Source organism: Eulemur rufifrons, chromosome 2 (assembly GCF_041146395.1).
Source record: "Eulemur rufifrons isolate Redbay chromosome 2, OSU_ERuf_1, whole genome shotgun sequence".
In the NCBI taxonomy this organism is placed as follows: Eukaryota; Metazoa; Chordata; class Mammalia; order Primates; family Lemuridae; genus Eulemur; species Eulemur rufifrons.
This window is the reverse complement of record NC_090984.1, coordinates 65,074,413-65,100,640: the sequence shown is the minus strand read 5'-3', so window position 1 is coordinate 65,100,640 and position 26,228 is coordinate 65,074,413. Positions and strand designations below refer to the sequence as shown.

General features: G+C 34.8%; 1 pseudogene; it reads left to right on the top strand.

The window, feature by feature from the left end:
- Positions 1 to 1,017: 1,017 nt before the first annotated feature.
- The window catches only part of LOC138398338 (large ribosomal subunit protein eL20 pseudogene), a 112,473-nt pseudogene continuing 87,262 nt past the window's right edge, over positions 1,018 to 26,228 (top strand).

Below are 26,228 nucleotides of genomic sequence, written 5' to 3'. Positions count from 1 at the left end.
AGAAATCCCATAAACGGTGGTTGAATGAATAAAAAAAGCCTATATACATAAAGGTTTGCCAGAAATGCAGAGCATTTAAAGGAAGAATTAAAGATTTAAAAATTTACTATGCATTTTGAACAGTATTTCAGTATTTTTACCTATTATCAAGTATTTGCAAGTTCTATTTACCTTCGTCTAAGACTATTGTTAATATGTGTTTTATCCCTATATGTGGATCTAAACAAAAAAACATTTAGAATCTGTCTGGACCTCAAGATTTAGGCCATCAGAACTAGACAATCTAGGTTTGACACTTTCTGTTGACAGCTATAGATCTCGTCTTTATTTCCCTGGGTGCCTTCTTACCATAAGGGTGATTTAATTGAAACAAGACTCTCCTCTCTGTTTCACTTTGGTGCAACCTGAAACTGAAACTAAAAGCAATATTGTCTTATTAATGTATTCTAACTCTGCTGATTGTTTTGTTTGTATTTTCAAATTATAATAGTGGAACAAGTTGAAGCACGCATTCCTGCTGGAGGCTTGTCCTCAAAGGACCAATTATTATAAGGTGCTGACTCGGGAAGGGGAGGTGGGGAAGGGAGGGATATATACCTACATGATGGGTGCAACGCGCACTATCTGGGGAACAGACACGCCTGGAGCTCTGACTTGGGGGGAAAGGCGGTACATGGGCAACGTATGTAACCTGCAATTCTGTATCCCCCATAACAATAAGATGAAATAAAAAAAAAAATTCTTTTGAATACCTATAAATAATTTTAATATGTAGAAATAATTAAGGATTAACAAAATCCTTTCCCTTTTCCTCTTTCTCTTTTTTTCCCTCTTCTTCTATTTCCTTCCCTTTTTAAAAAACTCAGTCTAAAAGCCATTCGATAGGGCAGAGGGATGGAGCGTAGGGGACTGCAGGAGCCCGTGAGAGGGCGTCTAGATCAAGTGGGATGAGGAAGTGACCTCACAGTGGCAGATCAGTGAGGTGTCAGAGCCCATGGGGGGGGGGGGGAGGTACCGATGCAAGAGCGGAGGCTCGCACAGGGTGTTGGTGTTGGTGCCATCAACAAAAACACAAATCAGGTTTCAGATAACTGCAGTGAAATACGTCACATAGAGGCAACACACAAGTTTAATAATGTGAGGCAGAGGGTAAAACAGTTTGGTTTGCCTGATAATTGAGAAAGGTCTGTAGATGTATCTATCTAACTTCAAGTCCTTCTAGAAGAAAGTTTACTCACCCTACCTGGTGCTTACCTGCCTCCAAAACACTTAGACCAAGGGCAAGTCTGGAAGAGTTGCATTGGTACTACCCTGGAGAGGACTTTGATTCTAAGTATCATTCAACTTATTTGACATGAAGAGATGATGCCAACTGTGCCATCAAGGCATGCAGAATTTCCTCTAGGTCAGGTGCAAACATGCCACCTGATCATTTCAAGGTGCTATCTGCCATAAAATAGAGAAAAAAGGAGCTGCTGTGTCTATCCTAGAGAATTCAATGATACACGATTTATATGTCTTGAGACGTATTTAATCTCCTAAAATTTTCTTATTGTAACTCAAAAGTTGGATGATTTAAATAAAGTCTTTATGACAACATCTTAGAATCAGTTGGGGGACCTGTCATGCCTTTTCACCTAGAAAACAAAAACACCTCTTGAATAATTAAATATTTTGGGGCACAAAGCATTACAAAATAAGCAACGGACAGTACCCATGGCTGAAACTAAAGCATTGCTCTTTTTAAGTTGGCCTAAAATACCAAGCATTGCAAAATAATTTTACCCTGTGTTCTTATGCACCTATGTATTCATATGCTTCCCAGAGTACCTGAGCAGTGCTAATGACGTAGAAGACTCTCAACAAGTGGTTGTTAACATTAATTGAAGTGGACTGAACTCAAGCTTTTAAAATAATTTTCTTATGGACATGCTGCTATTTAGGTTATAAGAGGAAAGAACAGTTTTGTATATTTTGCTATAAAATGGACACTAATGTAATTTGTACCTCAAACTTAATCTTGGGAAAACACAACCAGTAGTAGAACATCATTACTTTTCTGATGTATTGTATCATATAATGCAAGGTTCTACAGATAATTGTCAGTGTTAATATTTATTATTAGATTAACACTGACATGAATGATACCTTCAAAAATCTTACCATATAAACTAGAGCTTTTGCCTCATTTGAAATTCAGACTGGCTTGGTAAAACGACAACATGCACATAAGAAATGGTTTATGCATCTGAAGAAAATAAAAACTTAGATATTTTAATATCTCAACTGAATTTGTAAATGTGGCAATTTTTACTGTTCATTATCAGTCAATAGGAACAACAGCAGATTCTGGAAGTGAATTCTACAGAGTGGTATGACAATTACTGTTATATATCTCAGCAATCTTTTAATAAATAATATGAGTCTTGTTTGCATTTATCAGAGTGATCCTTAAGCAAATACCCATGTGAGAAAGAAAGCTTGCATATTTATAAGAGGAAATTTACATATAACTACACTTAAAATATTCTGTTCCTTTGTAAAATACTTCTTTATAATTTCCATTAAAATCATCATGTAATTATACCAGAGATACAAACCTAACAAAAATTATGCCAAGCATTATTAGAGGGAGTGCTTTTCAATTGCAAGGGCATCTGTTCTGTGAGAATTTTCTGGTTTCAATTTCTGTTACATCAAAAAAAAAAGAGAGAGAGATAAAATAAGGACTTTGTCCCTTACAAAGGACTGTGTTCAAAGGTCACTCACCAAAATTATTTTTAAACTGGAATGAAAATTATTATTATAAATTATTGATTTGTAATATACTATAAACAATGAACAGGCTATACTGAAAAAGGGAGTTTCTATTTTAGCCTAAGGGCATAAAAAACGATATTAGAAACACATAACATCATTGATGCATCAACAAATACTCAGTCTTTCACTCAGCAAGCCTTCTTACTGAGTGCTTCTTGTTTTAGCACGCATGCTAGGCACCGGGGATATGGAGAGGAATGCCTGAATGCTGCAGACTTCACCCCAAGTAAACTACGTAGACAAAATGGAAAATTAAGTAAATAATTGTTTTACAATATAGTATACTGAGTCCGGTGACTTAGTCAATGGAAGTCTGAGTCTTAAACGACTAGTTAGAAGGGTGAAGAAAATAATAGAGAAGTCTATTCTAAGCAGAGGGAAAAATGTGCTTACAAATGGCTACAGAAAATAGAATATTATCAGAGAAATATAGACAGTTGAGTGTGTGTGTAACTTAGAGTCCACATAGAAAATATATGACCGATAAAGATGGAAAAGTAGATCTAGATGCCATTCCAAGGAGACTGGTTTTTGTTTTGAAGGGTCTGGGAGCAATACTAATGTATTTTAATTGGATGAGTGTCATATTAAAATTTATATTTTAGAAAAATCATTCTGCAGAGCTGTGGTCGCAAAATGTGGTCCCTGGACCGTCAGTGTCAGCATCACCTGGAAACCTGTTAGAAAAGTGAATTCTCAGGAGCCACCGCAGACCTACCATGGACATAACAATCCATGTTTAACAAGCCTGTCACGTGATTCTGACGCACACCACAGTCTGAAAACCACTGGTACAGAGAATGGAGTGGTGGGAGCTATTTCAATAGTATTTTCAGCTATCAGAAATTAAAAATCTGATCAATAGTAGCTTAAACGAGAAATAGGTTTATTTATATGTAACGACATGAATTCTCAGGAAAAGCAGTGCAGGGATGGCACAGTGGCCATATAATGCTACAGTAACACAGTCTCCTACCTTCATATTTCATCTTTATCAGGATGGGACTTTTGTTCCTAAAATTATGCAAAGGCTGTTCCAGTTCTGGGCTTTATGACTGCCATACTCACAGAGAGGAAGCTGGGAAAAGGTTTCGTCTCATGAGGTGGTATTTATTTTGACAGAATAAAACAAAAGTGGAAGCCTCTTAAGGCACATAAGCCCACATCTGATTGGTGAGAACCACACCAAGTGCCTCTCCAGCTACAAAGTTGTGAGTATGATAAATGGAAAGTGGCTATTCAGTTAGTAAACTCTGCAAAAAGTTCTCATTTATTTGGTACACATTTTTTCCCAACTAAAAACCTCTATGATGTATATACATTTTAAGTTGTCTTTTGTAATAAGAGGAAATCAAAACTTGAATAGTGAAGTCTGTTCTTCTTGTCAGATGCTCAGTAGTTCTTAAATATTAGCCACCTATTAATGCCAGGATTCTCCTATCAGATTCCTATGAAGGGATATTAGAGATCTCCTAAATATGTCTATGACAATTCACAAAAACAATGTAGACTGTGTGGATTAATTCTTATAAACTTGAATTGTCTCTGCATTCCAGCAACTATCCTGGGATGATTCACGGAGAACCACCTAATGTGGAAATTCTCCCTTTGTATCACTTTGGGGCTCACTGAAATCTGGCAATTTTATCTAATCAAGGACGGATGTCCTACTCCTGTACTGAGGTTTGACAAATGTATGCACAATGAACAGGCATTTGAATCAATAGTCTTTCTTACCCTGCTTCTCTATAGCCTTTTACACGACCTGAGGTATAGGTTTCAAGTATGAAACAAGTGCAGTTATCTTCATTTATTAGCTAGCAAAGCTGTTGTGATAAAAATGAAAATCATTCACAATTAGAATCTGACATTTGTAAACTGCTAAGCAATTTGCATATTGGGAGAAAGCAAGAATCCTAACTCTTTTTGTTTCCACATTTCCTGTATAACGTGAACATTAGGAATTTACATTACTTAATAGTAGCTGAGAAATGCCAGGATTAAAACCCTAAAGTCCTGTGGGTTCATCCTGAGCTCCATCACTGGCTATGGTGACAAGCGGTCCTGCTTAGTACTTAGGAACAGAGAAAAGAGGAGACTGTGAGTAAACACTATTTCATCAAGAAAATAAGCAGCACTATTCAGTGTCTACTGAATAAATTCAAATACCTTAAGAAATATGTTGTCCTGGATAAAATTCAAATGCATTTGGGAGACTAAAACCGTACATGTTATAATTACACACATACACTGACAGGAGGGATGAACGTAAACAACAGCACTAACCATTGCTCTTTAATTGAAATTAAAGACAATTTTAAAACTTCATATCCCTGAGCAAAAGGCAAGAGTACCAACTTCAATTTCAAAATCATTATCAATAGTGTATAACACATTGTCAAACAAAAGCACTTCTCTTGCTGTGCAGTCTGCTCCTATTGGCATTTGGCAGTCTGAACACACAGTCATGCTATCTAACGCTCATATTTTCCAAACATAACAAAAGGAGAACAAACTCTGCAGATTATTAGCAAATATTAGCAGGCATGAATATCTGTGGATCCATTTAAGTTGATTTGGACAAGAGACAAATGCTAAGCCTACTTTCATCCTTGATCATAATTTTTTTATTATTATGAGTATATCCAATAGGATATACTTTGACCAGATATTGCCTTTTATGAACAGATGAGGAGTTTTTTGAAATAATAAATTTAGAGGTATACCTTGTTTTATTGTACTGCATTTTATTATGCTTCACAGATACTGTGTTTTTTACAAATTGAAGGTTTGTGGCAAACCTGTGTCAAGCAAGTCTATTGGCATCACTTTTATGATAGCACGTGCTCACACTTCATGTATCTGTGTCCCATTTTGGTTTATTTTTGCAATATTTCAAAACTTATTATTATATCTGTTATGGTTATCTTTGATCAATGATCTCACTATTGTAATTGTTTGGGGGCACTACGAACAGTACCCAGATACTACAAACTTAACCAATAAATGTTGTCCATGTTCTGATTGCTCCACCGACCTGTCTGCCCCTGTTTCTCTCCCTGTCCTTGGGCATCCTTATTCCCTGAAACACAATATTGAAATTAGGACAATTAATAACCTTACAATGGCCTCTAAGCATTGAAGCAAAATGAAGAGTCACACGAGTTTCACTTTAAATCAAGAGTTAAAAATGATTAAGCTTAGTGAGGAAGACATGTCAAAAGCTGAGACAGACCAAAAAGCTAGGCCACTTGCACCAGTTAGCCAAGTTGTGAATGCAAAGGAAATTAAAAGTGCTACTCCACTGAACACACAAATGATAGGAAAGCAAAACAGCCTTATTGCTGATGTGGAGAAAGTTTTAGTGGTCTGGACAGAAGATCAAAGCAGCCACAATGTTCCCTCAAGCCAAAGCCTCATCCAGAGCAAGGCCCTAGCTCTCTTTAATTCTATGAAGCCTGAGAGAGGTGAGGAAACTATAGAGGAAAAGTTGGAAGTCAGCAGTGCTTGGTTCCTGAGGTTTAAGGAAAGAAGCCATTTCCATAACATAAAAGTATAATGTGAAGCAGCAAGTTCTGATGTAGAAGCTGGGGCAAGTTATCCAGTAGCTCTAGCCAAGATCATTGATGAAGGTGGTTACACTAAACAGATTTTCAATGTAAATGAAATAGCCTTATATTGGAAGAAGATGTCATCTAGGACTTACGTAGCTAAAGATGAGAAGTCAATGCCTGGCTTCAAAGCTTCAAAGGACAGGCTGAATCTCTTGTTAGGAGCTAATGCAGCTGGTGATTTTAAGTTGAAGCATATTTACCATTCTAAAAATTCTAGAACCCTTAAGAATTATGCTAAATCTATTCTACTTGTGCTCAATAAATGGAACAAGAAAGACTGGGTGGTAGCAAATATGTTTACAACATAGTTTACTAATATTTTAAGCCCACTGTTGAGACCTACTGCTCAGGAAAAAAAAAAAAATTCTTTTCAAAATATAACTGCTCATTGACAATGAACCCGGAGCTGTGGTGGAAACATACAAAGAGATTAGTGTTGTTTTCACATCTGGTAACATTACACAACATCCATTCTGAAGCCCAAGGGCCAGGGAATAATTTTTACTTTTAAGTATTATTATTCAAGAAATACATTTTGTAAGACTATAGCTGCCATAGAGAGTGATTACTCTGATGTATATAGGCAAAGTCAACTGAAAACCTCCTGGAAAGGATTCATCACTCTAGATGCCATTAAGAACATTTGTGATTCATGGAAAGAGGTCAAAGTATCAACACTAACTGGAGTTTGGAAGAAGTTGATTTTGACCCTCCTGGATGTTTTTGATGGATTCAAGACTTTAGTAGAGGAGGTAACTGAATATGTGGTGGAAATAGCAAGAGAACTAGAATTAGAAGTGGAGCCTGGAAGATGGGACTGAATTGCTGCAATCTTGTGATAAAAGTTGAATGAATGAGGAGTTGCTTATTAGGGAGGAACAAAGAAAGTGGTTTCTTGAGATGGAATCTACTCCTGATGAAGACGCTGTGAACAATGTTGAAATGACAAAGGATTTAGAATATTACGTAAACTGAATTGATAAAGCAGCAGCAGGGTTTGAGAAGATTGACTCCAATTTTGAAAAAAGTTCTGCTGTGGGTGAAATGCTAATGCTGTCTCATCCTACAGAGATATCTTTTGTGATAGGAAGAATAAATTGATGCAGCCAACTTCACTGTTGCCTTATTTTAAGATACTGCCACAGCCACCCAACCTTAGCAACTGCTACCCTGGTCATTCATCAGCCAACAACTTTGATGGAAGACACTCCACCAGCAAAAAGATTACATCGCGCTGAAGGTTCAGATGATATTTAGCATTTTTTGGCAATAAAGTATTCTTAAATTAAGGTGTATACTTTTTTTTTTAGAAACAATGCTCTCACACACTTAAAACACTGCAGTACAGAGTAAACATACATTTTATACACATTGAAAACCAAAATATTTGTGACTCACTTTATTGTAATATTTGTTTCATGGTGTTGGTTTAGAACTGAACCCACAATATCCCCAAAGTATTCCTGTATATGCTAATAAATTTGAGAAGGAAACAAAAGGCAAAAGAAAAAAATATTTTGGATTTCACTTAATCAAATTTGAACTTCCTATGTGTTATAAATCATATAAATTTGCTAATATGTGAACAATTTTGGTCTTCCCATTGGTGATTAATTTTTTGCTCAATCTACTACTGGGTGCATTCATATATACTATTTTACTAACAGAAATATATATTATTATCCTTGGATTTGTGGTTGAGGAAACTGAACTTGACTAAAATCACAGAATTTGTACATGGAGATGCCAAATTTAAATTATGGTCTATTTTCTCAAAAGTGTACCCTCACTTGTTGTTATTCCAGCAAACTTCTCCCAAAGGATCTAAACCTCTCCCAAACAATTCTCAGAAACAAAATGATGAGCTATTTACCTTTTCCATTAGCACACTCATAGCTTTTATTATTAAAGAGATAAAAATCTCATGCATGGTCAGATGCCAGTTAATATGCTGCATTTTCTCTGACAAGTTAGAAACAGTAATAGATTTTCTCTCAGCATTCAGAGGAGAATAGAAAGGAAAAAAAAGTGTTTAAACATTAGAAAGGAAGCATCTCTTGGGAGAGTTCACTGAGATGCCCAAATTCTTAGTTTAGAAGTGAAAAAACTCTTTAAAAAGGAACAAAAAGTTGAAATGTTGCTCTATGCATACTACTTTTCATGAATTTAAATAGAGAATTACTATATTCTGTTAAACACTATTTTAAGCAGCAGATTACACCTCCTGGTACAAGGAAAGTGAAACCATAAACCTCCACGAGCATTATTTGTCAGTGGTGTTTGTCTACTCGTGGACATTAGTAGGAGGCAGTTTTTAAAACCTGTGCAGTGCTGATCTGGGAACTGAAAAGACATATGGATTTTCCTGAACTAGGCCACACTTCACAGTGATTAATAAAGCCCTCTTATGTGTACGTTTGAAATCAATCTTAACATTAAATTAATTGACAAAAAAGTTCCATTTGGCATTATTACCATCCTTGTTGCCATTACTTAGCAATTGTGTGGTATGTTGTTCTTCCATATTTCTCCACAGAATCCTTATATAGTCATGGCACTTCTTTTTCTTTTCTTTATTTACAGATTAAGATTTAAATTAGAAAAAAACAGTATTTTATCAAATCACAATTCAAATTTAGCATTTTCAGAAATCTGGCCATTTGTTGAGTTTTTTATTTTAATCATAAGCTAAAATGACTAGCTCATTCAACTTTACTCTTCTTAAATCTGTAACTCTTGAAGGCTACACTTCTGTCTTGCTAAGCATGCCATGCTTTTTCATCACTCTAAGTCTTTCTTTTCGTGCTTTGTGATTTGTATATAAGGGAAAGGAGAAAAGAGTAGTGTATTCCAAATATTAGTCCAATTACCCGCTGTGGTTGAAAGATACCTGTTTCAGGACAACACTTGTAATACTTGCTTCCCTCTGCTCCCAGATTCATATGGTCTCTAACAAGCCAATATTATATTTCATCCATGTAAAAAAGTGAAAACCTTCTCTCGCTCTCAACATTTTCTTAACATTTTTATCCTGAAAATTCTGTGAGCCTTCTTGTCTCATAATTTCCTTCATTTTTGCAATATAGAAACTGCACTTCAGTATTTCCATTGTGTGAAGGAGAATGCTTTGTCTATTTTGGTTGTAATTTCAAAAACTACTAATAGGTTATAACTAGCTTTGGATGGGCTCCATTTATTGGCTTCTAGTTTGGTTTAAAAAATAAGATTAACAATATAGATTGGACATTCATGTTCATGTTCTGAAGCTGGTATGTAAGACTTGCTCCATAGGGTAGAGAGAGAAGTGTGAAGAAATCTCTAGAGAGCAAGCCATTTCCACTCTTTCAAAGCTTTATTCTGTATTGTGTCTACAGCCAGAGAAAGAGCATCAAAGACACTAAAAGATTTTGTCAGTCATGGAGAGCCAATCTCTATCCCCACCCCCCCAAAAAGAGCTTTAAATTCTTGTCATAACCTCAGCCATAAATTCATCATCTCATAAAAAGAAACATCAAAAACAACAGAAATCTAATAAAACAAACAGATTCCTTGGAAAAACCTCTTCTTAACAGAGCAATGTGAAATACAACACAGTATGAATATCAGAACAATTTGTACTTGGCAATCATATAAATAGTTTAGGGCACTTAGCCCTGAAAGTAAATTGTGGATAGCTATTTGGGGGAACAACACCAAAAAAATGAATTCTACTGATGACATAATCTAGCAATCTTTCTATTTCAGTGGTAGATTATATGAGCCTCACTAGAGTTTCCACAATTTCTAAATTATTATCAGTAGATGTTATTAAGAAAAAATGTCTTCAGTATGCCACCTTGGGTACACCAGAGGATTTTAGATTATTTGTTAGCATCAAAAAACAGTTTTTACTATATTTTTCCTTCTAAAATAATGTGAAGGAAGTATTCAAAATATTCAAGAAGCTATGAAGAAATTAGTAAGTAAAATGACAATTCAACAACATATTTTATTATGGATTTCAATTTCTTGTTAACTTAAACTGAATTGAATGGTTTATGGAATCTTCCTAAAGTGGGCATATTTGTTTAATTATGCCTGTAAAAAATAAAAATTCTAGCCCAACTAATGTGTGGAGAAAATGTAAAAAAATATACACTTCTTGGCCTCTTCCTCTAGAAGATAGGAAAAATATTTGAAACTCAGTAGTTTTAATGATTTATGGTTAATAAGCTTTGACCTTAAGACATGACATTATTTTTACTACTGAAGAGAAAATCACAGATGTAGAATTTATCAATTTACTGCATCTATCTGATTCACATTCTTATTCTGAAAATGAAACATTATATTATGGTGTCAAAATGAAAGAAAATAAAAAGGCAGCTTTAAGAGCATTTGGATAACTTAACTCAAAGACGCTACAGTCAAAGCTGCTAAGATTTTGTAATTTTTTTTAAGTTGGTAGATTTTCTTTTTGCACTTTACTATCTTTGCTAGTTTCACATAAGTACATAAGTGAGAAAAAGAACTATCCATTACAGAGCCTCTCAAAAAATCATGTTTTGTTCATCTGCCAGACTTTTTCAGTAAATGTGTCTATGATGAATTTCACTCTCCCCATTCCTCTCTTTTATTTCATCTCCATTTGAGAAAATACAGTTGCAAGATTGGACTTAAAGAATTTTTGGAGGGGGGACTGAGAAATCTGAACAGCCAGATGAAACTCACTTATTGCTACTTAAACTGTGTAGGAAGAGGAAAATTAAGGAGATGACATTTATTAAAACCAAATATTAAATTCCCTTTTATTATTTTCCTCATTCTTTGTAATAAGTGGTTAATTTTCCAAATTCCTTTTGTAGAATTTTTGCATGTGTATTCATGTGGATACTTATGATAGTCTTCTTTGTAGCCCTATGAAAATAATATTTAAAACTATATTTTGTAAAGCTAGAAATTATTCTCTTGGACTACAATCCCTGATTTTTTCATGCTTCCCACTCCATTACCCCAACTGGACCTATTCTTCACCATCATCAAGATCTTGACTGTAAACCTCCTGTATTCTCTTTATGTAATAAAAGCCTTCTCTCTTCACTTCCTCCTTTGCTGCTATAGCCTGAAATCATGCCTACTAATCCTTCCAATGCTATTTTAGCTTCTAAGTCTTGTATTCCTTCCCTTACCAATGCTTTCAATCCCCAGTTTGCATCAGTCCAAATGCTTTCTTCCCTCCCCCACTTGGTTTCTTTGTGTTTTGTTTTCAAAGAAAACTATGTAAATAAGAAAATCCAACATATTTCAATTGTGTTATTACTAACATTATGGGTCTTTTTAGTCACTTCCTTAAATTTATCTTTTCAGCTTTTCCTAAGTAGATAAAGTAGTGTCCAAATCTTTATCTGACATAATTTACCTAAATTCACATAGGGACTACAAAACTGAAATAAACTCATTTTACCCTCTCAAATATAATATATCTGTTGCATTTCCTCTTACATTCTCATTTTAGATAATAATTTCACCATCCACAAATTCTCATCAGAGTCATTTTAAATTTCTCCCCTATCCATCATCCCCTAAGACAACTAAAATTCTAGCTCTGCTTTTATAGAAATCAGAGAGAATTGAAAACTATCATCTAAAATATGACACAGAACAATGAGATATCTCAGCTGGAAACCTTCGATTTACTCCCCAACATCTCTTTCTTACTCAATTTCCAAACCCAATCTGTCACCCAAAAATTCTTGTTGAATTTATTTCAAAAACATGTGTCTTAAATTGATCTCCTTATTTCATCTCTAATCAAATGCCTTAAATCACGTTCTTTTGATTTTTTCACCTAGAATATTGCAACAGATGCCTAACTATTCTTCATGCCTCCAGAGTCTTCTGTTTTCATCCAACCCCCACATTATCATCACTTGTTTTTCTATAACCTACCCACCTAAATTTTTCTGACTTTCTATTTTCTAAAACAAGAGTCTACAACTTTTTTGCCTATGCACCCCATTAATAAAAAAGGTCAAACAGGCACTGCTCATATATGTATAGACATCGATATAGATACAGATTTTTATAAGTTGCATACATGCACTACAAATATATATTAATACTTTGTATGATACAAAATCTACTTTCAAAAAGAGTTTTAAATATGAAACAATTTTTAAATATAAAGGAAATATAAAATTGTACTATTTTTTTTCCAAACCCTGATGTGTCATCTTTTATCACATGTCAGGTTCAAATATTTCATTTTGGAGACCATTAGTCTAATCCAGGTTTTCTTAACCTTGGACTATTGATATTTTGGACTGGAAAGTTCTTTTTATTGTCAGGGGACGGTCCTGTCTCGTTTATCACAGGACGTTTAGCAGTATTCCTGGATTCTCACAATATGCCAGCGGCACCCCATCCCTGAGATAATTTTCTTCATACTTTGCCCGGTGTCTCCCAGAGACAAAATTGCCTCTGGTTGAAAACCACTGGTCTACAAAAAGGATAAACTAGAGAAAAGTAAGCCTATTTTAAACCCATGCAGAGTCTCAACATATCTATCCAGCTTCGTTTCACACTACACACTGCAGACACACACCCTCCAGTGTATGTTTTTACACCTCTTAGTTTTTAGTCGCTGTTACCTCCATGCGGAATTCACTCTTACCCCTCTTTCCTTGAATAAGAAACAACTCAGATAACACTTTCCTTCAGCAGAAAATGTTACTACCTCCATTCAACTTTGGGTAAAATTTTCCTACTGATTTTATGTAGATATATATTACATCTCACAACGTTTCTTCCTAACCAAGTTAAGAACACTTTGAGGTTAATGGAACATGCATGACTGTGTGTGTATCAGACAGTGCCTCCTTTTCAGCTGATCAATGATGCTTTGGGTTGAGTGAATTCTTAATGACTCACATAATCCTTGCAAGTTATGTTTTCTCTCTCAATTACGTAGAGCTACATTTTTTTTATTATTTTCGATCTCTCTCTCTCTCTCTCTGTCTTTGTCTCTCTCCCTCCACTTCAATTTTTCCTGTGCCAATATAAAACTTTGGCAATTAGCTCCTTAATTTTACCTATGGACTAGTCTCTCTAGATATCTAAATAAACACAAGATGTTTTATTCCTGAATTATTTAGTTCAGATGAGTAAATAATTGTCAACACTTCCCTTTGTTTGGTGTGATACTTGTTTTTTGCAGGTGGTATCACTGGTTCATGGCACTTGATCTATATTCCACTCTATCCATCAGACTGAATGAAGTGAAATTGGACAGGGCCAGGCAGGATTGGTCACTGGCTACATGTATTTTGGGGGTACAACACAGTTGATCTATTGTTGCATATTAATGTTTTATATTCCTTTAACAAATACCATAACCATGAAATAGTATGGAATTAGAGGATATACAGGAAAAGATTATGTGGATTAAGAAATAAAGCAGGCTATGTAACAAAGTTTATAAAGTTATTTTCATTTCTTCAACAAACACCTATGAACATCTAGTTGTCAGGAACTGTGCTAACCAATATGTATACAGTGGTTGCAACCCTTGCCCTCATGGTGTTTACAACACAGAGGTGGGATTATAAACCCTAAATAAGTAATTATACAGATAATTATTAAATTCTATTATGATATGAATTCTGAGGGAGAGGTATGGGTTCTGATTTGTTTAGAGTGATTTCTCTTTGTACAAACAGAAAATATATACATATAGATGTGTCTATACAAATATAAATAAATAATGTATGAATTATATAGATATGGCTACATCTCCATATGTATGAGTATATATATGTGAACATGAATAAAATAAATATAAATATTTACATGGAACAAACAATTAGAAAGTAACTAAACTTAAATATTAGCTATTTATGAGTTTTTTAATGAATTGTTTTCTTTAAAATTTTTGATTTAATAAGTCCTAATGTCACCATATATTACTTCTGAAATAATTATAAAATAAATATTTAAAATTAAACTCCTTTAGCATACAATAAAATGTTTTTATCTAATAATAAAGCACGAAGTTTTAAATAAAATTTGATTGACAGAGTGTTTTATAAGATTTAAAGACTATTTTGGTTGTGGAATGACACTGGCATAGATGGGAGGTAGAACTCCATTACTTACAGCTCCGAAGGAGAAAGTCTGCCACACAAGGCCACACAGGCCACACAGGGGGTTGCATCTAGGGACAGGGTAAGAGCAAACTGGAGCTAGAGGGTGCAGCTTATGTATGGCAAGTGGGGTGGAGTTAATGGGATTTCTCAGGTTCCTTGTAGATTGGCTAGTTTGGGTAATTTCCAGGATTCTGGGGCAAAAGGGCTGTCCCTAATTATCTATTACCTGACCCCGGGGCAATTAGGGCAGGTGCATAGTGTCCTTGTGTATGGTTGGAATGTGGAATGAATCAGCTGCTCAAGAAGGGGAACTGACCAGCCTCTGGCCAGGGCCTCAGGCTGGGTCAAGACAACATTTCAAAAAAAACAAACAAAAAACCCATCAAACATTATCACAGGGAGGTAACGTTGACTTAAGCTATAAATACAAATATCTTGTTAATGAAAGGAAGGAACATTAGGAAAATACGTTATTCTGATCAAGAAGAGAGAAAAATAGTATCACTGGTATGTAAATAACAGAAATGGAAAGCTGAAGGAATCAAGAAAAATATCATTACTTCTCAGTTTTACCTAGAATTAACTAAAATCATGAGATTTTTATTCCATAAACAAATTAAATATTACTAAATATATTAAGGTAAAATCTTTGAAGCCCTCAGACACATAATGAGAACACAGGGAGAAGGAGCCTCAGGGAGCACCCTGAGACCTTTTCGGCTGGAACCTGAGCAGATGCAGCCCCTTAGAGCAGGCTGGAGTGGAGCAGGAGGCCTGCCTGTTGACTGACTGTTGTCTGGAGGCCGACAGCAGCCAGACATGGGGCCTCTGCCCCTGCACAGTGCCTGGAGGGCTCTACCGTCTGGAATCTAAGCTGCACAGTATCTCACCTGCGGACATGGTGGTTCCCTCCCTCTGAGTGCTGTCTCTAGCACACTCTCCTCATTCTGCCCAGATTGTTCTATGTTCCCTGTCCATTCAGACCTACAAATAAATAAATAAATAAAAATAAAATAAAGTAAAATCTTTGAAATGACCTCTACCTCGTTTATGACCTATTATTCTGAAAGTGATTATTATCCGTAGTAAAAGTGAATAATCTTTAACATTTATTGAACATTTACTATATGCCATATAATGTGCTAGGCCTTTAGCATGGGTTATATCATTTAATCTTCATAACACCTCAAATAAAATTAATATTTTTATTGCCTGATTTTAATTGATAAACCAATTAAGCTTAAAGAGATTAAGTGGATTGCCTAAGGCCATTTAGCTAGTAAGAGGTAGACCCTGCCTTCAAATCCAGCTTTAACTGAATCCAAAGCCCATATTCTTAAATATTATGTCCCGAGTTATAGATATATAATTCATAGATGATTAATAGATAGATTGGTAGATAATTAACAGGATGATATAGAAATGATTAATAGAGACAGAGATAGAGATATTAAAGGAGGGAAACATATTATGCAATCTTATGTTCAGTTCCACCCAACCATTCAGTGGTATGTCGGGAGGGGAGTGGTAAGCAAATACTCGTCTCCCAGCTACTGTGAACATTCAGAAAAAGAAAAAAGAAACACTTATGATTTAAAATAAATTCCTAAAAATCATCTGCATGTGTTATATTTGGTTCATCAACAGGGAAAAAAATAGACACATGCATTGAAAATGAAATATCTATGCTAAATGTCTTTGATACCCTGCCAGATTTACCCACAGAAGGTCTCGAATATAAACAAACAGCTACTTACACATGTATGACCCTGGAAAGAAGACTGAGTGGGCACAAAATGGTGTCTGTTTTATCTTGGGTTTTTGCTTCATTTTGAGCTGTCAGATTTTCACCTCCTTTCAAGGAAAAGAAAAACAGGAACTGTGATTCTGCTTTTAGTATTGAAAAGTTGCATAACTATACCCAAGTAGCTGAATTGTACCTTTACTAATGGAGAGAGTTGTTTTCAAGGGTGAAATAACATTTTGCAGCAGAAATGGCAATGTGAAAATTATCATTTCAGTGAATATAGACACTTACTATACTTAGTTTTAATCACATCTCACTCAGATCATAATATTTATTAACTATTCAGCACACCTCCTAAATCTTTTGGTGTTCAACTCTTGGTTTCTTCTTTACCTTGGGAGGAATTGTGTTTTCTTAAAAACTATTTTAAAAGTTGAGTATCACTTGGTATAGGGTTGCCAACAGAAAACTAGGTTTTAATCTCCTCAGAAGTAAACCCTATGTCTTATACTTCTTTAGGATCTCCTCCTCCCCTAACTAAAAACCATTAGTTCAATATTAAGAATATAACAGATAGTCGATAAGCATCTATTGACTGATTACCCTCACAATGAATTTTTCTCCAATTAAGCTCTAGATCTTTTAATTCTATTAACACAAACATCCAGCTACGATACAGTATTTGTCAATATTCTGCAATCCACTTCCAGTAGAAACAGTTGTGTTTGCATGAAAATTTGAAAATTTGAAAAAGAAACAAGCTGCTTATGTTTAAAAAGAATGATCTTTAATGTTTTCTCTCACCCCAAATGATTGTTTCATTTGAACACACTTTTATTGATTATTCAGAAATACCTCTTAAGTAGAATTTACTTCAATAAAATTGAAAAATTAAAACTATTAAATATTCTAATTCTTTTTTTGGTTATTATTTATGTAGAGTTCTGTAATTTCAACATAGATCTTTTTATCAGTATAACTGATTTTTATTTTTGTAGGCTTATTGAAGAAAAAGAGAAAAGGAAGGAATTAAGATAGGCATTTTAACTTTTACAAATTAATTTTAAAGGTTTTTCAGAGGAATCTTGAGGTCATATTTCTAAAATATGATTGGCTTAAATTCCCTTATTTACCATAGTGTGAAATATATTTCAAAAGCTAAGAAACATTATGCATATATTTTCTAATAAGTATATAATAAATTTGGATGAAGAAAATTCTCATATGGCTTACAAAGGGTCAAGAGAAGTAATGTATGCATTTATGACTCAATTTAGAGACTTACTGTCTTTAACACTGAAAATTCATTTAGGCTTTCTGATTGACAGTTATTCAGGGTTCAATGACTGCTGTATTAGAATAGCTATGAAAATTGAAGAGACCAATATTCCAAATTTTTGTCACTATTAGATTTGTGGATATTCACATAAAAGAGCAGAGTTATTTAAAACTATTATAGAAGTGTGATTTTTCCACGTTTAAGGAATCATTTTCAAAAAGGCTTCTACACTTTCCCAAAAGGATGCCAACCTTTTCACTTATTCATCAAATTTCTAAAGCCTATAGATTTACTCTCAAGCAGCAACCCAAAAGTGACTCCAGGGGGCTGTTACTGACAATGCCCAATCCTCTCATGATCACCTACAGCAACTCAGCGGGCAGTCATGCCTATGCCTGCGTGCAGGCTCACCTGGCCCACACCCAGCTCCAGGCTTGGGTTTCTGCTTTTGTTTACATTATTTCCTAGCCCTATTTTATCTACCTTGTTTATATTGTATTATTATTTTGTTATATGTGGAAACTCTTTTTCAACTCATTTGTGAAAGAAGGTTGAGTATAAACAAACAAGACCCAGTGATATTACACATGGAGATATTTTGAAACTTTTCAAGAAAAGGTGCAATGTAAAGTTCAAGGTAACATTACAGGCAGGATACATTATAAATGGGAAGGATTCAAAAGCAGTGGATTGGAATTCAGACTATTTTTTCTATAAATACAATACTATATAATTTTTAATGTAAACAGTTGCCAGTTATCACACAACCTATTTAACCCATGATGTAACTTAAACTTTATTTGCTCTTGTGGACAAATATGAACTAAAGAGCCAATCCTTCAAGATGGCGCCCACGTGACTAATTGGACCTAATTTTAAATATAACAAGCTGCCACTTGCTAACTACATGTCAGGAAAAGCCCACCCTCTGTTTAACTTTGGGACCTTCAGAGCTCACCTGAGCCAACCAATCAAAACTCACCTGTATTAACCAATCAGAGCTCAGCTGTATTGACACTCAGAACTTAACTGTGTCAACCAATCAGAACTAAGCAAGTTTGAATCCTTTAATTGCATAAATAGGCCTGATTAGGAACCTGGGTGGGAACTTTTGCTACGAAACCCTACCCCTCCCTTTGCTCTGTAGACTGCACCTTCATTCCACACCAAGGCTGTCTCTTCCTGGTTTGCAAACCATTGGTATAAAGTCTCTTTCCTCCAAATTCCTTTTCAGAGAACTTTCGTTCACACTCTGGAAAAATAATTAAACATTATATGCTACAATAAATTTGGTTATTAAGTCAACCAAATTGAAAATAAGTCCTTATTAAATGTATCATTTTTCTATGTCTTGGTAAGGGGCTGTACCTTACTCATTACTACATTTTTACTGAGTAACCCAAAGTGAGTGTACAGTGCTCAAGAAATGTTTACTGAGTGATTGGAAGGAGAATGAACAACAGCAAGTAGGAAAACAAAGTCACTTGAAGCGTATAAAAGACTTCTGAGGGTAGCCAAAGTGACAGACGTCCGTGGCACTGATTCTTTAGTGCATCTTATTATAATGAAAACACTTCAGGTTTCTATTTCCTTGACGTTGGAAACCTTTATCAGATTAGATTAGATTTGTTTGGGGAAGACAAAGAAGAAAAAGAGGAAAAAGAACGGGAGGAAGAGGGAGGAGGAGAAGGAGAAGGGTGGGAGAAGACTGAGGGAAAGGGAAAAAGTGATTATGCGAGACCTGGGGAATAAAAGAGGAAATACGCTACAGATGCTCCTCGACTTACAGTGGGGTTACATCCCTAGCCCATGGTAAGTTAAAAATACCATGAACAAAAAGTGTCTTTTCTATTAACAATATTTCTGATGTGCAATGGGTTTCATTGTAACCCCATCGCAAGTCCAGGAGCATTTCACTGAATGAGTGCGTAACTGAAAAGTTGGAAAATCCTAAATGGAATCATCGTAAGTCAGGGATCTCTGTATTTATAAGGGTATGTGTGTTAGTGTGATAAAAAGATTTAATAAATTGAATAAACTTGATTTAGGAGTAAATTGTAAAGAATAAGTGAGAGCGAAGAGAGAGAAGAAAGGCACTTATAGTGAAGGCTTTGGTCGCATAGTATCCCATACTGGCCTAAACCAAACGGTGCCATCATTATAGCAACTCTTCACTGTATACCTTTTAAAATAGAGACACTAAGTCATTTTCCTAAAATACACTGTTAGGGACAGCTAGGGCTAGTACTCTAGATTCTCTAAAATCTTACGTAACGCTTCTAAAATTACAAATAATTGATAAGCTACTATAAAATAAATGTTGGAATGGTTTTTCTAAACAAGAGATGATTTTTAAATTATTTTTAGTAATTTTCCTGCCTCGTGAACTTATCTACTTACAAAGTCAGTTGTTCATTTCACATCCTATGCCAAAAGTTAAAAGTATTTATAACCAGATACATATGAGTGACAGACATGGGCTCTCCCCACACTCTCCACTTAATTGTGAAAATGTGAAAATTTTAACTCAAGCATTTACTATTTCTTGTATTGGTAATTAAAATAATAAAATGTAGAATTAAGACAAATGTAGAAAACATTAAGAAAATATATATTTATATTAAAATTATTATGTAATTCAGAGAAATGAAGATAAAAATTTCATATACTGCACAATTTCAGAAAAGATACTATTTCTATGAAGATCATCTAAAGATACCATTCACCCCTTTTCGTGTCTATTTCACACATATCACCAGTTTGGAATTTATTTTTTAATGCACTTCTCTATAACAGGCCATTGAATCTTTCAGTATTTTCAAATAATTTAATTTTCTTTCTTAATATAATATTAAGGATTGTAGTAATAATTGTACACACCTTAAATGGGAAAAACAGCACCTATGGTATGAATGGGGAAGACCAGATCGGTGTTTCCTTTGTGGTTTGATAAAAAGACAAAAGAATAGAGAACAGTAGCCAATATCAGGGATGATACTGAGGTGGTAAGAGACACAATGACTTAATTTGTGTTACTAGTTAAGAATAATTATTTTTGGCAAAACAGAAGGGCAAAAACATTTAAAACAATACACTGCATAAATAAAAATAACAGATGATGTGCTTTATTGGATGAACAATTATATTAAATTGAAAGAAAGGCAATAATTAGAAATAATAGTTCTATGTTCTAAACATCTGAGTTATACATCAGTGTCTATAATGTCTCTAACATAATGACAGTGCACTACCAGAACTATCACTGATTTACCTTTTAAAAAATCAGCAATTTGCTATTATAATCATTTCAAGATACTTGAAGGACAATATCTGAATAGACTAGATAATACAGAGAAAAATTATGCATACATGTCTTTAAGCAGTTAGCAAGGTAAGGTAGAAAAAATTGTTTAGGATAAAACTTGTCCAGAATATTGAGTTAATGTAATAGCATTTTCTAGCGTACGCATACTGAAGCACCCTATATTTTTTTCAGAGCACTTGTGAAAATTCCTTATTTTGTTTCCTGCCTTTTTCATTTCCTAACTGTGTCTTTTCTAAGCAAAGAGAAGTGCCTATGTGGTCTATATCTTTATTCCTCAAGTACTCATTTTGAAAAAATATACCATAACAAAGAGAAAAACACGGGACAAAAAAAATTCACAATTACTTTTTATGTATGAAAATAAAATTTTCATTAGCTTTTCTTTTAGTTACAGAGTTGGATATTAAGTACAGACTAAATGCAAATATGTAGTAATAATTTCTGAGTGCTTTAATATATAGAAATTTTACATAAAGTTTTAGGAAAATGTATATTTTTATTTCATATCCTATTTTTGAATTACCTTCCATCATGCAAAAAAATGCAAAACTACTGAAAGGCAAGAAGTAATAAAAATAACTGTAACCAGGAAGAAGCTTTGGTTTCACTTCTCCTCCAAATGTATCCAGAAAAAAATTTTAAATTTGTTGTTCCTTTTTGATAGTCCTGCAACTGCGATACCTTGTAAATTCTTAGACTGGTCTTGATTTATCGTTTGTATCTTTCTCCTCTGCTAAAGAAGTAAGCACTGGTTTGTAAGGCATATAAGTTAGTTTCTATAGAGTCATAGAGTGTTAAAATGGAATTATGTACTTCTTTGAATTATGTTTGAGTCATAGTATACAGAAAAGAATATGAGAATTGAGTGATATTTGGTAAAGCCAAATGAGAGAGCAATTTGGCCATTTCTAGCGACAGTGAACTTGCCTATGTCTTATGACCTAGAAAGCTTAAATCTGGATGTGTAAAAATACCACAGAGAAACAGGGCAGAGGTATACCAGAAGCATGTAGAGGAGTATTCAACTGTAGCTTTTTCATAACAGTGAAAAATGATCAACATCTAAATGGCCACTAGTAGAAGAATACGGCCAGGCACGGTGGCTTATGCCTATAGTCCTAGCACTTTGGAAGGCTAAAGTGGGAGGATCGTTTGACTTCAGATGAGTTCAAGATCAGCCTGGGCAAGAGTGAGACCGGTCTCTACAAAAAAAAAAGAGAGAGAGAGAGAGAAAAGAAAAGAAAAATTAGCCAGGAGTGGTGGTGTGCAACTGTAGTCTCAGCTACTCAGGAAGCTGAGGCAGGAGGATCACTCAAGTCCAGGATTTTAAGGTTGCAGTGAGCTATGATGATGCCTGTATTTCAGCCTGGGTGACAGAGCAATACTCTGTTTCCATAAAAAAGAAGAAGAAGAAAGAAAGAAGTTTTCTCAAAGGAATATTATGCAACAGGTAAAAGAAAGGAACTTGGAAAAATCTTACCTGGATAAATCATAACAATATAGACTGAATACAATAGGCTACAGAATGGTATATGAAGTATGATACCATGCATACACATTTAAAAAATATACACTTATGTCATTTATGTTTTAAAATTACTAAATGTAAAAGTATGCCTGCGAATGAGAAACTCCACCTCTAAGACAGTGATTACCCTTGAGGGGGGATGGGAGAACATTGGATTGGAAAAGATATACAAGACCTTTCAAATATATAAGATATACAGACAGAAAGGGAAAGAACTGAAGCAAATATATCACTATTTTGAGACTCTATAAAGATGAGCAGTGGTTACACAGTTTTTCATTATATTATTTTCTCATTTGTTATATATGCTATAAATTTCACAATAGCATTTAAATTTTTTAGGAGCTGATGAGAATTTCTTTGGAATAAGAGAACCTATTCTATAATAGTTCACAGCTGACTGTATACACTTGGCAATATTAATGTTTTTAATATAGAAAAAAGCTAATAATACAAGGATTCATGAGGAATGTGTTTGATATATGTGAATGTTCTCTATGAAATCGAAAGCATGAGTTGAAAATGTTATGTATGTGAATATATAGGTAAGGATAGATTTGGGATCTACATATTTTTCTAAAGTTCTGATAGTGAAATAAAGACATCTTTGCTGTCACAGGAATGTCATGATAGCACCAAATAAATACTATATACCCTTTGACTAACTTATGAATATAAATAAATGTCTATTACAAGTGTTACTTTATAGTATAAAGCATTGGTAAAGCTTTGTAAAAACAGAGAAGCTAGTGCTTAATATAATCATGTGTGTTTTTTACTTTGAAAGTACATTTTTTATTTAAGTAAACTTAAAGCCAGTGCCTAACGGTAGTTACTTGGAAAATGGATGATACAATTTAAAATGAAAAAAGGGGGAGTTTTAGTGAATTATAAACTCTATATGAGTCCTGCAATTGTGGAAGAAATTAACATGATCTTAGCAATAATTAAGATGTTTTGTAATTTGAGAACTACAGCTACCAGGCTTTGTGGAAGTTGCTCGACTCTGGCTCTCCATATGTAAGTCTGTAAAATGAGGGTTGTAGGAGTAAGGTTTGAATTAGATTTTTTTCATTTTCTCTAAAATATATTCTGACTCAAAAATTTTAATATTCCATTAAAAGTATACTGTTCAGATTGCAAGAATTGATAGTGTGCTGTGCTCTGTACTATTCAGAGTTCATCTCAAGTTCTATGTTTAATTAAAAATGTTACATTTTTAAGAAACATTGAAAAATGAGATTGCATTCAAAAGAGAACAATCAAGATGGTCTGAAAATATGTCATATAAATTCAACCCATTACCACAGTCCTTTTCCTTGTGCTCTCCTTGCTCCTCTCTCCCTCTTCTATGGTCTTTTGTCTTTTTAACTCCCCCATTTCCATTTTCTTCACCCTTGGCATCCCTTGAGCATGGACGTTGGCCTAACTGGCAATCAATTTATGCTCTGTCAGTTCACTACGGGGTAGGGGCCAGAGAAAGATAGAAGAGTTAAGCAGAGGTCTTTCATCAATTTGCTATATTTGATGATCAGATCTTTCACATTTTTAATTTGATCCCCACCAGTGTATCTCCTGTACTGTATTATTCTAGAAGAATATTTATCTTTCAGCTGTCGCATAAAGTTCTAAAAGTTCTCTTCCCAGACCCTAGCTTGAGAAGGCACCAGGCTCCAGGAAAGAGACCCAGATAAGGACTGTGTCTGCCATACTTACTCTCTACTAAAACCTTTGAGTCCTCTCAAAGGGAGGTGCTGTTCCTTTTCCATGACCTACGATTGTAAAGACAACTTGGATGTCTAAGTCCATATTACCTCACTCATGGGGATTGCACTCCTCCAACCCTGGATAAGTCCATTCTTAGGAGATGAGACAAATTCTTACCATAACTTCAGTTCTCCCTCCAAAAGATAGAGGGCCCCACCTCCTCTTAAATGCTACTGGTTGGAGGCACAGAGGGATTGTGTTTTACCCAAGGGATGTGAAAAGTGCCCCTAATGTTGATCTAATCTTCATTTAGCATACCATCTACTCTTTAATTAAATCTGTTTTTGTACCATAGATGCTAGGCAGGTTCAAATAGTCCTGAAACCACAGGTTTCACTGTTACATCTTTCTCCCTCTGTGAGCCTACTCCAAGCACTCTTATCACTGGTACTGAGCTCAGTTTGGCTGCCATAGTGAGGTGCCATTTGGCTTAGTACTGTGGTATAATTTGATTCAGGTGCAATTGACACCTGCCACCACTCAATTATCAAATTTTATTTTATTTCTATTATGAAATATTTTATTACTAAGGGCTGCCTATTGGGGATATTGTTAGCATTCTTAGCCACTATCTGCAGCAAATCAATGTGCTATACACGGAGTTCAAAAGTTTTCATCATCCTTTATTTCAGATTTAAGTGATATAAGTCAAATAGATGCCAAAAGAGATGAAGATTCATAGTAGAATTTTTACTTTATTTAATTTAGCCTTGTAGCTCATCCATGGAGGATGGGACAGTCCTCCCTGGACTCTCCAGGAACTTCCTAAGTGTGTCTGTCCTTCAGGCTTTTTCTCTTCTTCTCTCTTCTTCCTTCTTCCTCTCCCTCATAACACCTTGAACCTACTTGGTTTGTGGCATGACAAGATACATGCTCTTTGATACTCTGCTACTAAATAACAAATGGTTGGTTTTGTATTCTAAAAGTGGAATAGGAGGAATAATGAGGCACTCATAATTAGGTCTTGGCATACTACCTAAAAGACAAGCAGATATTTTCACTGCAAACACTTTCCTTCTAGCCTAACTCTGGTACCTTTTTAATTATATTATTCATATATATATATATATATATATATTTTTTTTTTTTTTGAGACAGAGTCTCACTCTGTTGCCCGGGCTAGAGTGCCATGGCGTCAAGCTCACAGCAACCTCAAACTCCTGGGCTTAAGCAATCCTTCTGCCTCAGCCTCCTAAGTAGCTGGGACCACAGTCCTGTGCCACCATGCCTGGCTAATTTTTTTTTTCTATATATATATTTTTAACTGTCCAGATCATTTCTTTCTATTTTTAGTAGAGACAGAGTCTCACTCTTGCTCAGGCTGGTCTTGAACTCCTGACCTCGAGCGATCCTCCCACCTCGGCCTCCCAGAGTGTTAGGATTATAGGCGTGAGCCACCTCACCTGGCCCCTATATATTTTTAATTGACAAATCATAGTTGTATATATTTATGGGATACAATGAGATATTTCGATATTTGTGTACTATGTAGAATGATCCAATTAAGGTAATTAACATTCCACCACCTCATTTATAATTTGAAATGTACTCTCTTAGCAATTTTTAAATATAGGATGCATTACTATTAACTTTAGTCACCCTACTGTGCCATAGATCTCGAAAACTTATTCCTCCTGTCTAACTGAAACGTTGTATCCTTTGAACAGCATCTTCCGGGTTCCCTGTCCTCTCTCCTCCAGCCCCTGGTAAGCATCATTCTACGTAGTATTTCTATGAGTTCAACATTTTTAGATTACACAGTTCCTTTTTGAGTAAAAGATTGCATGTCTTCAATAATCACAAGTTCTTTCAAAAGCCCCATTTCTATTATATTAGCCTCTATAGGTATTAACATTCAGGAATAGGGTGGGGAATTTTAATCTCAGATGTTCACTAGTCTGATGACCTGAAGAAATTCTATTTGTTCCCAATTTTTTTCACAAGCCCTCAGCTCAGACATGAGACTGTGTCAGACTACACAAGATACATCTTATATGGTATTTTTTTTTTTTGTATTTTTGACTC